Source organism: Papaver somniferum, chromosome 4, assembly GCF_003573695.1.
Source record: "Papaver somniferum cultivar HN1 chromosome 4, ASM357369v1, whole genome shotgun sequence".
NCBI classification, from domain to species: domain Eukaryota; kingdom Viridiplantae; phylum Streptophyta; class Magnoliopsida; order Ranunculales; family Papaveraceae; genus Papaver; species Papaver somniferum.
The window spans coordinates 47165173-47177767 of NC_039361.1; the positions used below are offsets into that span (position 1 = coordinate 47165173).

At 37.5% G+C, this 12595-nt stretch overlaps 1 pseudogene; it reads left to right on the forward strand.

The window, feature by feature from the left end:
• The first annotated feature begins 9093 nt into the window (after window positions 1-9093).
• Window positions 9094-11971, forward strand: LOC113272457 (annotated as a pseudogene).
• The last annotated feature ends 624 nt before the right edge of the window (window positions 11972-12595 follow it).

The window sequence follows — 12595 nt, forward strand, 5'->3', positions numbered from 1 at the left end:
TGCTTCTTCACTGATTCAAAGTATAATACTGCCAGAGAATGCATAGAATCCATGGGAGGGGGGCAGTACTATTGAAATTAAGCGAATAAGAAGATAAACCACAAACCTGGGTAAACGTCTGCATGGCCTGCTGACTAACAACACTTAGTTCTGCTGAAGTTATGTTACACAGAATGGTGTGCTGAACAGACTGCATCTGCAATTGAGAAGATAAGTAGCAGCAATTAGTTGTATCTGACATGGTGTAGAAACTAGGGCTGTCAATGGGTACCCATTACCCAGATCCGGAACCGGTATATTAGGGTCCGGTTCCGGGTCCTAAAGTTGGACCCATTAGCTACTTAGGACCCGGCGGGTAATTACCCGATTGGACCCGAATTTAAACGGGTCCAAACGGGTAATACCCATTGGGTACCCGTTTATTCATTCTTTTATTCATGTTTTTAGCAAAATTATAAGTATTTTTTCTAGTTTTAGCTTTGATATTTTACTCATTTAAATTTTTTCTCTTACATTTAATCTTTATTTAGTACATTCATAACAAATAATAATAATATTTTATAAAAATTACTTAAATCCAAGCTAAAAAGAGAAATATATTAAGTTTTTGTGATTTTTTAAATAGTTTTCTTTAGACCCAATAGGTACCCGGAACCGACGGGTACCCGGGTATTTAAACGGGTCCGGTTCTAGGTCCACAAATTTAGGAACCGGAACCGACCTTTATAAGTAGGGTCCGGGTCCGGATCTAGTGATACCCGGGAGGACCCGGACCCGTTGACACCCCTAGTGTAGATCCCAAGTCCGCCATTCCTGGTTGGAAGAGTTGCAAGCCGATATTGTAACGGTTTGAACCCTGCACCATCAGCTGTCACTAAATGTCTCAAGTATTGATATAAATGAGCATCAAAGTGAGTTTTGGCTTGCTCCAAGGCCAAAGGGCAAGTTGTACGCATGGTGAAGTAAAGTTTGGAAACACCGGAACAATTGCGTAACAACAACAATTCACATTGGGGATCATTAAGCTTATTGACAACATTCATGAGATGAATTGTCTTATTCACTCTGTGTAATACCATATCTTTAAAAAACTTTAAATCCAGACTTACCGGACCACCTAACAATTTGACACCTGAAGACGGTCGACTGATGTTGGTAGGAAAAACACCAGGTTCAAAACTTCTTGGATCCACAACTGGCCAAAAAAGTTCAGCTTTCTGAACATTAAGATGAAGACCTCGATTTAACCCATCAGATTGGATGATATGCAAAGCCTTTGAAACTTCCATAGTGTCTCCGATGATCGTCTCATCGTCCAAATACCAAGCTTGCAAGTCAAGGCAACATTGGGATGCAATCTTCTTCACAATGAGATGGAGTGTAAGTGCAAAAAGCAAGGGTCCAAGGGGATCACCCTGTTGCACACCTTGTGCTGAAGAAAGAATAACATCATTATAGTACAACCTGGATGGTATTGCGTAACAAAATTCCACCCAATAAGAAATTGAAGGACATTGCGCTCTGACTTCACTAATTAAAGATGTCTTGTCAACCATGTTGAAGGCGTTGGAGAAGTCAACAAGGAGCATAGAGATATCACTCAAATGACCTTTCAATTCCATAAGTCCGTTAACAGAATGAAGTATACTTTCTCCCCCACATGGCACATCACACCAAATTGAAAATCACCCAGGTAGGAAACTAATTCTTTACCTACTCTTGTTGCATCAAGTTTGGACACTAACCTTCTCCAAATGGTACCCACTGTGATGGGTCGAAGACCGCCACCAGGTTTCTGCAGAGGAGTAAGGGGAGCACTCACAATATATTCACCAAGAGCAGATGGACAACAACCTGCTATCCAAAGATTTACCACCTTAGTAATCGAGGATAATAAAAAGTGATATAAATCGGGTAATAAGTTAAAGGGTTCTTAGTAACTAGAAGGTTAATACTAAGAAATAAGTCGGATATTTTTCAATATCAGATGCGGAGTGATATAAAAAAAAGCTAATTTAGATCAGTTAGTTTGCTAACATCTTTCAATTAAAAAATTCTAGTTTTTCCCATTTAAAATCATTGAAACGAACACGAACTATTCGTAAAAATAATAATTAAATGATCAGTTTTGAAGACAAAAGATACGAGATTAAGTAATAAAAAGTGAGAAAAGATTCTTCAATGTATCTGTATTTTTCTCGTGATCAATCTTTTTGTTTTTAGGATCAATCAAAATACTTCTCCGAAAAATAAACTAAAGAAGATGATAAAAGTGGGCTTTTTTTTTTGCATCCACATTAAAAGGAGTCCTCAAATAAATGAAGGTTATATTTAGTTTTTATTTGGGTTGTGCTTAGTCACTGTCTTAGTTATCATTTAATGTTCTTCACGTATAGTGTGACGGGAAAGTATTTAATTTTACATGATGGAACATTTTTGATGAATAAGAAAGCATGAATGTGGTCAATTCACGTGTTTTTAATGTTTCGATCCTACACAACTTTTTTTTTTTTGTTTTTAAAGAATCAAATGATAAGAAAATGGCTAATTACAAAATGATCATATTTTTCACATATACATATTTGGAGAAAATATTTCTTCCTAAAATAGCCCCCTACCCACCCATAGTTTTTAAAAGGTTCACGTAATGGTGATGGTGGTGGAAGCTTAACGTAAACCGTAGAGGGAATTGAGTGAATGTCATGTAAGTAACAATCCTGTGCTGTGTGGGAATTCCGGTAAACCTTAGATATGAATTGGTTAACTCTTTAAGTGAATGCCATATAATGATCTTGAATTTGGCTGAAATTCTAGTAAAAAATAGAAGGGAAGTGGTGAATCCTTTGGGAAGACGTCATATAATGATTTTGAACTGGGTGAAGCACCTTAACATGTACCGGTTATTAGATGGGAGTTCTCATATCCTATTGTAGTTATTAGTTAGCTTAATTGGGTTTATCAGTTCTTAAGGGTTGTTTAGATGTAATCACATGGATTATTGTTAGCTGTCGGATATAGGGTTAGAAACCTAAATTTATAAGCCAGAGTTTGTAACCGTAAGAATTATCAAATTATTAATCAAAATATCGAGTTATCGATTTAGACTGTCTTCTTAGGAACCAGAGACGCTTGATTCTTACGGATCAAGAGAGGTTTGTCCTCAATCTATCAACCCAACCTTGTTAACGTACCCAAGTACATGACACACCTTTGCGTAAGGTAATACATTTGAAAACAAATATCATCTTATCCGTATCCAAAATTCTTTCAAATTATCCATACTTGGTCTATATCCAAACTGGTTATTAATATTTTCAATCTGAATCTGTATCCAAATTATTTTTCGGATAGGGGATAACATCCGATCCGAAAATAAAACAAAATAATTTATCAATTTGTTTTGTTCTTGTATAAAAATTAGTTGTATTCCCTCCATTCTACTTTAGATGAGTGTTTAGGGTTTTTTTTTTTGTTCCCCATTACTTGATAGTTTTCATATTTTTCCTACAAAACTACAGTAGAACCTCTATATTAGAATATCCTATGGACCGCAAGAAATTATTCTTATACGGAGGTTGTTCTTATATGGAGGTCTATATTGAAGCGAGCAATAAAAATTTGCTATATATGTACCTAGGAGAAAACATAATTACGCACAACAAACTTCACAATATACCTATGCAATACTAGTTAATTTTTGTTTAGTTTCACATGTATGATACGGAAGTTAAATATATGAAATTTGATATGCAACACAATAGACCTAAGCAATACCTAAGAAAACATAAATTTTGTTTAGTTTCACATGTATTAGTTAAATACACGAAGTTTGCTATGTAACACAATCCACACGAAATTCAAAAATGATACGGAAAATTGACAAATGAAATCATACGATCTAAGATATTTGAATGAGTCGTGCAAAAAGAAAACAAACATCACACCTTCTAAAATTAAAAGGATTTTCCAAATTAGTTAAAAGAAGCTCTTTGTCTTAAACTTTGATGTACGATATGACTTATATTATCTATATACTACTGTGAAATTATTCTTATACGGAGGTAAGTTCCTTAATACGGGACCGGAAAAAAATATGACTTATTCCAATATGAAGTTTATTCTTAAATATTATTACCCCAAATCGGGACCAGAATTTTTGATTCTTATATGGAGGGTATTCCTTATATAGAGGTTCTAGCGTACCAATAATGCCCTAACATTTTATTTTTGAACCATAAATTTATTTTTTAAATACACTAATAGCGATTCATGTTTGAAGACCTTTCTCAATGACATAAATAATTTTTTTTATCTCTCTCCATTTCTTAGTCCGCGTAAAAACTTTTAAAATGGAACGGAGGAAATACATAACAAACATATAGGATAAAGGTAACAAAATATAATTTATTCGAGAGCAATAATAAGAGAGGAGTGATTTGACCTAAGTCTTAAACGAAGAGACGAAAATTTTGGGTGCAAAGTTCACCACCAATGTACTTCAACCCTTGTGAACCTAACAAAGAATACCCATTAAAGCAGTAAGAGATGTTATAAAACCTTAGATAGAACCGCAAACCTTAGATAGAACCGCCATGCAAACAGAGAAACCTTTCCGTTGCAAGTGGCCAAACACAGTAAAGAAACTACCCTTAGAAAGCACTAAGCCGACTAATCTAAAGAAATCTAACTAAATAACACTAACTCACTAAGAGTGGATCTGAGCAGAAGGAGCTCACCATTAAATGTTTTTTTTTCTTCCTTGAAATCGTCGGAACAAGAGAGAAAAAGGTGAAATCTACAAATGTTGACCTTGAAAGTCACAATTCCCTCTTTGTCCAACCATAAAAGTTGCAAATATTTTAAGCATATAAAAGTCAAGGAAATGAAAGCAATATCATATTTTTCGATCGGGAAACACTTGGTTGGATGAGTAGTTACCCATATACCTCTCATGGTGGAGCTCAAGGGTTCAACCAGAGACGGATCCATAATTTTTCTTATGGTAGGGCTATATATTATCATGGATCATCGAGCAGAAAATCTTTTATTAGAACGAATTGCATAATAGGTTATTAGGTGGGATTTAGACAAATAAAATTTTATATCTAGAAACTTAATAGCAAAACACGATCGGAGAGAAAAAACGTTATGCTTTAAGCCAAATTATGGACTAAAATACGTCATTTGGGCTAAATTTTATTGATTAATTATAATAAAAGGTGGGATGAATACTTATTCTAAGAAATGCTCCCATGCAAAATATTGTTGGCTCAAAAATTGGGACGGGCTATAGCCCGGGTTAGCCCCTTGCTAGGCCCGTCCCTGGGTTCAACCCCTTTGAAACCTCGTAAAAGGGGGATTACTAAGTAATTATACTTGGGTTGGTACCATCAGGGGTGGGTCCAGCTGTCCCTATTTCAAAAAAAAAAAAAGAACATATTGTTCGATCTGATGATAAATCCAATCACAAGAATGTTGGGACATTAGCCCTTCTGAATACTAAATGGTACAGTACCAACCGGGTTCAGGGTTATCTACGTGCTAAGTAATTTTGCGAAAATAAAATTCTAGCTAACGAGAAATAATAGATCTCTCGATGAACCTCACTACAATCTAGGATGAGAAGAAGAGAAAGAGAACCACACAGATACAAGTCATAAACAAAAGCAATAATAAGTAAAGTGCTCACATATTTAACGTGGTTCAACAATATACACGGTGTGTGTAAATTGTCTGCATCTACCAAAACGGTTACGATTTCTTTATTTATAATAGAACCACCAACTGACTCACCACAATGTTAACGAATACAAGAACTCTCACAAACACTCTATAACTCCAAAGTAGAGTCTTCATTCATACGAGATTATCTTCTCTACACACTCTAATATAAATTGTTCATGGACACGTTCTGCTCAGCATCAATAATTTACTCCAGCACCACCAAGATGATTTTCTCCTCAAACAAGATTCTTACCAACATTTCCATCTGAAAACTCCATAACGGCATTATCGCCTAACATCAATAAGTACTCCATAAGCACCATAATGATGTACTCCTTACATTATTAGTGGTCTTTCATATACACCCTAAAAGGTGGGATGAATTCCTCAAGTCTTCATTGAGAATTCCATAACTAAACGCATATCTTAGACCTCCTCATAGGAGTTACAAACTTAATTCTCAGGTATTGGCCTCCTTGAATTAGGGAAACCATCACAATCAGGAACCCATCTTATCTTACTATATACTATAATAAAGAAAAGACCCCTTTTTGGTGAAGCATTAATTTTTTTTGGTTGAACACAGAAAGACCAAATAGTTTGGTGTCACCCTGATGTTACTAAGGCTAAGTCCTATGGTCTTCTAATCTAGCATCTATATTCGAAGTTAGAATAACCTCCTAAGTCTTATGGAAATTCTAATCTAGCATCTAGATACGCTGAACCATTCCCCGTGGCCGCACTGAATGGAACAACACAACCATCTCAGCCGTCGGATCAAAATAAATCAATCTGCGCTGAACCAAACAACGAAAAGTTGATTTTTTTCTACGCTGAACCATTCAGCGAAACTATCTCGCTACTAGCTGGAATGCGAGATATATCTGGAAAGAGAAGTAGTGTTAAAGAATAGGCAATGCTTTTTATGTAAGTTGCGACACTTTTTGTCTAATCTAACCTATAAGACTTAGTCAGACCTTAAATATCAACCACTACCATACATATATATTTAAAGGAAAAAATGTACATTAAATCAATGTTTTATATATTCTTAGGAATGCCGATGTTTAAAAAAAGTTCAAAAAAAGCTTGGTATCTTTCAAAATGAGTAGTGCTACGTTGACATAAAAAATGTACCGGGGAAAATCCTGTAAGAAACAACAGCCCCTGGGTGACCCAAAAAGATTAGCAAGGGTGGCCTTTACCCACCATGGGTCCCACATGGTTTGTTTCTTCAGGTATATCTCACATGTTTTTTATCCCCGATAGATGAAGCATTATTGTTTCAGAATACGCTCCGAATTTTATAAAATTAGTATATATTTTTTGTGAAGAAGTTGTATTAAAATAAAACACAAAAGGTTCCTTCACTGAGAGTGAAAGGGCTTACAAAAGAAAACGGAAAAGTAAAAGAGTTTGCACGCTCATCTGAGTACTCTAATTACTCCAAATAAGGCTAGTGTTTATGAACTTAAAAATATCTGAGTCAGTTGACCACAAAACCAGCACAAGATTCACCTGATCGATGATTTCAGTGGTACATTTATGTCGTGCACTAAACACTCTCCTATTTCTCTCTTTCCAAAATACCCAACAGTTCTTATAAAATTAGTACATTTGAAAAGCTCTTTGAATTGTCTAGTAACGAGTACAAATAACAATGTTAAAATTTTATTTTAAAAATTACTTTTTATTATTATCAGATTTGATGTTATTACACACGCTCAGCTCCAACCGTGCTATCATCATAGTTTGAAAGACATGCTTCAAAAAAATATCTTAAGCTAGTATAATCGTTGTGAGAATGTTTCCACGAGGAGGATCACCTCCTCCACTAAGGGTGAGCATAGGCCGGTATGGACCGGTTTTTGCCTCATCCGCATCCAATCCAATCCACTACGGATTTCAAATTTGGCATCCGCATCCAATTCAACCTCCAATGGATGCACGGATAAACGGATTAGGTGCGGATAATCCAATGGATTTGTGTTAGTTCAAATTTATAATGAAAAATAAAACTAATATAGATGACTTCTTATAAAACCTACACATTTTATATATTTATATATATAAATATAAAAGTGTCATGGACAACACTCCAAATAAATACCTTAAAAATTTCAAAACTATTTATATATTTTCTAGAAACTATATAAATGCCCTTAATCTAATGGATATGGATGTCCAACGGATTTTCATAATTGCATCCAGACCCGATTCGTAATTCGTTGGATTTCAAAAATCTCATCCGCATCGAACCCATTAGCGAACGGTCCGGGCATCCATCCACAAAAACACGATTGGTCCAAATTAAATTCGCGAATTACGGATAAAATGCTCACCCTATCCTCCACTACCTCGTGGTCCTGGTCCTGGTCGATGCAATGTACTAATAAAGGTTTGAGAATCTCAAACAACATGATTGATATCTAAAGAAGCATAAATCCTTGTGGATGGGGATGGGGAGCTACAATTAAAAAATAATATCTCTCCAATTTATACATATAATCCGGACGGATGAATTGGCTGCCGCCATGTTTGCACCCCATCCTCTATTCTGCGTGATGTTTCCAAACTATAAAAAGGACTTCTCATTTGTTTTTCACTAGACTAGTGATCAATTAAGGAAATCTATCCAAATATGGAAATTGTCCCAAACTTAGTAAACGTTTCCCTATAAATTACCTCCCCCGGCCTGTATCTCGATTCCTCTTCAAATACTGTATCACCTTGCATTTACCAGTAAACATATAAATACATATAACCTGACAGAGTTGTTGAGATTATTAGTCCCACATTGTATGGATTCTAAGATCCTGCGGTTTATAATTTATAGGGCCTCCACTCATTGCCAATTAGTTTTGAGTTGGATGTCCGTATTCTAATATGGTATCAGAGCAGATTATATGCGACGAGTCTTTGACCGCGCCTTTACTCCGCGTCACCCGATTTAATTGTCCACGTGTTAGACCCAACGAGACTACACGTGAGGGGGCGTGTTGAGATTATTAGTCCCACATTGACTGGGTAATCTAAGATTCTGCGGTTTATAACTCTATGGGCCACTCCAGTCATTGCCAATTGGTTTTGAGTTGGATGCCCATATTCTAACATGGTATCAGAGCAGGCTATTTGCGACGAGTCACTAACCGCGTCTTTACTCCGCGTCACCCGATTTCCACGTGTTAGACCCAACGAGGTTACACGTGAGAGGGCGTGTTGAGATTATTAGTCCCATATTATATGGGCTCTAAGATCCTGCGATTTATAATCTATAAGACCTCTCCACTCATTGCCAATTGGTTTTGGATGGCCGTATTCTAACATTCTCATACCTAATTTTCTTCTCAATCAAAAACCCTAGCAAGAATGTCTTCTTCTGTTGTTACTGAGTTTCAACTCATTGGTCCTCCATCAATCCACCGCCAAACTCAAAAAACTGCTTTCACTTTCATGGACTTAATGGTTAATAACGTTGACGATTTTATGAATTCTCCTTTTCGGTACCGTTCGTGTTCTGCAGTTAAAGTTACAAAGCAATCTCGTTCCCGATTTAGAGTTACACAGCAGTCTCGTTCATCATCTCGCTCTTCTTCTCAAGTTAGACGATATCCGTCTCCAGTTAGAAGACGGTTTTATCGTTCTTCTAGAGTGACACGGAGGTCTCGTTCTCCTTCTCGGTCTCCCGTTAGAAGACGGCGTTCTCGTTCTCAGTCTCGTTGTGACTCGGTCTCCCGTTAGAAGACGGCGTTCTCGTTCTCAGTCTCGTTGTGACTCTCCAGTTAATGTGACACAGCGTTCTCGATTTCGTTCATGGTCTTCTCGTTCTTGGACTCCAGTTAAAAGACTGTGTTATCGTTCTCCGTCTCGTTCTTGGTCTCCAGTTAGAGTGACACGGCGGTCTCGTTCTCCGTCTCGTTCTTGGTCTCCAGTTAGAGTGACACGGCGGTCTCCAATTAGAAAATGGCGTCCTCGTTCTCCGCCTCGGTCTTCAATTAAAAGATGGCGTCCTCCGTCTCGGTCTCCAATTAGAAGATGGCGTTCTCCGACTCGATCTCCAATTAGAAAATGGCGTCCTCGTTCTCCGTCTCGATCTCCAATTAGAAAATGGCGTCCTCGTTCTCCGCCTCGGTCTTCAATTAAAAGATGGCGTCCTCCGTCTCGGTCTCCAATTAGAAGATGGCGTTCTCCGACTCGTTCTAGGTCTCCGGTTAGAGCGAGACGGCATCCTCGATATCGTTCTTCGTTTAGTTCTTCTTCATATCGATCTAGTTCTTCGTCTAGTTCTTCATATCAATCTAGTTCTTCGTCTCGATATAGTTCTTCTTCATATTGATCTAGTTCTTCTTCGTCTAGTTCTTCGTCTCGATCTAGTTCTTGGTCTCATTCTTTGTCTCCAGTTAGAGTGACACGGCGACCTCGTTCTTGGTCTCGCTCTCCGTCTCGTTCTGTATCTCGGTCTCCGTCTCGTTCTTATTCTCCAGTTAGAGTTACACAGCATCATTCTTTGTCTCCAGATAGAGGTCTTACAGAGAATGGATCAGCAACATATGTTACAAATGGAAACCCATTACTTGATTTCTTCTTCCATGTTGTTCCTGATACACCACATGCAAGCATGACTCAACGGTTAGAGTTGGCTTGGAAACATGATCCTTTAACAGCTTTGAAGTTGATATGTAACTTGAGAGGTGTTAGAGGAACTGGAAAATCAATCAAAGAAGGGTTTTACGCCGCTGCATTATGGCTTCATAAGAATCACCCTAAAACCCTAGCTTCTAATCTTAAAGCTATTTCTGGCTTTGGATATTTCAAAGATTTGCCTGAAATTCTTTATAGACTTCATGAAGGTGTTGATATCCGAGAAGTTCAGAAGAGAGAGTGAAAAATCAGAATGGTAAACGAGTTCATGCCCACCAGAAGTGCAAAAGAAAATCCAAACTGAGGAAAACAAAAGCCGGGAGTAAACTCGACGAGCCAAAGAAGAGTAGAAAAGAAAAGGCGATTGAATTTTCTAAAAGAGCACTAGAGAGGTACGGTAAAGACACCGAGTATAGAATCTTGCATGATGCAGTATCTGATCTTTTCGCCGAGTTTTTAAATTCTGATTTGAAGTATTTAAGTTCCGGTGAACTTGGCAAGATTACTTTGGCTTCGAAATGGTGTCCTTCTCTGAATTCTTGTTTCGACAAAGCTACTCGTTTATGTGAAAGTATTGCTAGAAGGATTTTCCCGCGTAATTCCAACCCTGACTATGAAAATATTGAAGAAGCTCAGTATGTTTATCGTGTACGTGATCGTTTGAGGAGACAATACTTGGTTCCTCTTCGTAAAGTACTAGAATTGCCTGAAGTTTACATGAGTTCTAAAAACTGGGAATCCTTGCCGTATAACCGTGTTTCATCCGTTGCTATGAAAAAGTACAAGACTTTCTTTGAAGAACATTATAAAGAACGGTTCAAGGAGTATCTAGAGAGTGTTAAAAAAGGAGAGACAAAGATTGCTGCTGGTGCACTGTTACCGCACGAGATATTGGCTTCTTTGGATGATGAGGAAGACGAAGGTGATTGTAATGTCGCGGAACTGCAATGGCAACGAATGGTAGATGACATGTCGAAAATGGGAAAACTGAATGATTGTCTTGCTATCTGTGATGTATCTGGTAGTACGATAGGAACTCCAATGGAGGTATGTGTTGCTCTTGGTTTGCTAATATCCGACATGAGTCAAGAACCGTGGAAAGGTAAACTGATAACTTTCAGCTCAAAACCTCAACTTCAGAAGATTGAAGGCGAAAACTTGACATCGAAGATAATTTCCATTAGAAAAATGGATTGGGAGATGTCAACTGATTTCCAGAAAGTTTTCGACCAAATATTGCAAGTAGCAGTTGATGGCAACTTAAAAGAAAGATCAGATGATAAAGAGGCTATTCGTGTTCAGCGACATGGAGTTCGATGAGGCCAAAAAAAATAATGACTGGGAGACGGACTACCAGGTGATAGAGAAGAAGTTTAGAGAGAGAGGATACATGAAGGTGCCGGAGATTGTGTTTTGGAACCTTAGAGACTCTAGCTCAACTCCGGTGGTGGCACAACAAAAGGGTGTCGCACTCGTTAGCGGATATTCAAAGAACTTGCTGACACTTTTTCTCGAAGGTTCGGATATTAGCGAGTTTACACCCATTAGAGTGATGGAAAAAGCAATCTCTGGCGAGGAATACAACAAGCTTGTTGTAGTTGATTGAATCTTTTTCCTCGATGAAGAATGATTCAAGAATCTGTCGAACGTGTTACGTGCATGTCAATGGTGCATGTTAAAAGAAGTTATGCTAGGAATGATTTTGCTTTCTTGCCGAAAAAAAAGAGAGAAAAAAAAATTGCTTTCTTTCTTGTAGGATTTTGATAGTTCGGTTCATAATGTGCAGGGCTACAATATATGCTAACAATTTGAGAATTTTAATACACAATTTCTGTTCTTTATTTCATCTTCAAGGATCTGATTTCCTTTACTTATTTTTTCGGCTACAACAGGCGTCCATGGACACCCTTATACTAATATCCACCATAAGGCCTATTCCTATGCACATGTCGAAACATGAAATTTGGCATATGCACTCACTATAGGTATGTCAAACTGCCAAACTCGCATGCATATATGCCAGTCCTGGCATATAGGCATACATGACAGAGTTTCAATCGAACGATAGAAATTCCATCGCTCGATGGTCTTCACGTCGCTCGAGGGTCAGTCAATCGCCAGCGTAAGTCAAGCAGTCGCTCGGTTCTATGATTATCGATGATTAATTCATCATCCAATGGCTGCAATTTTCCACCTCTATAAATACATAATTTCAAACTCATTTTAACTC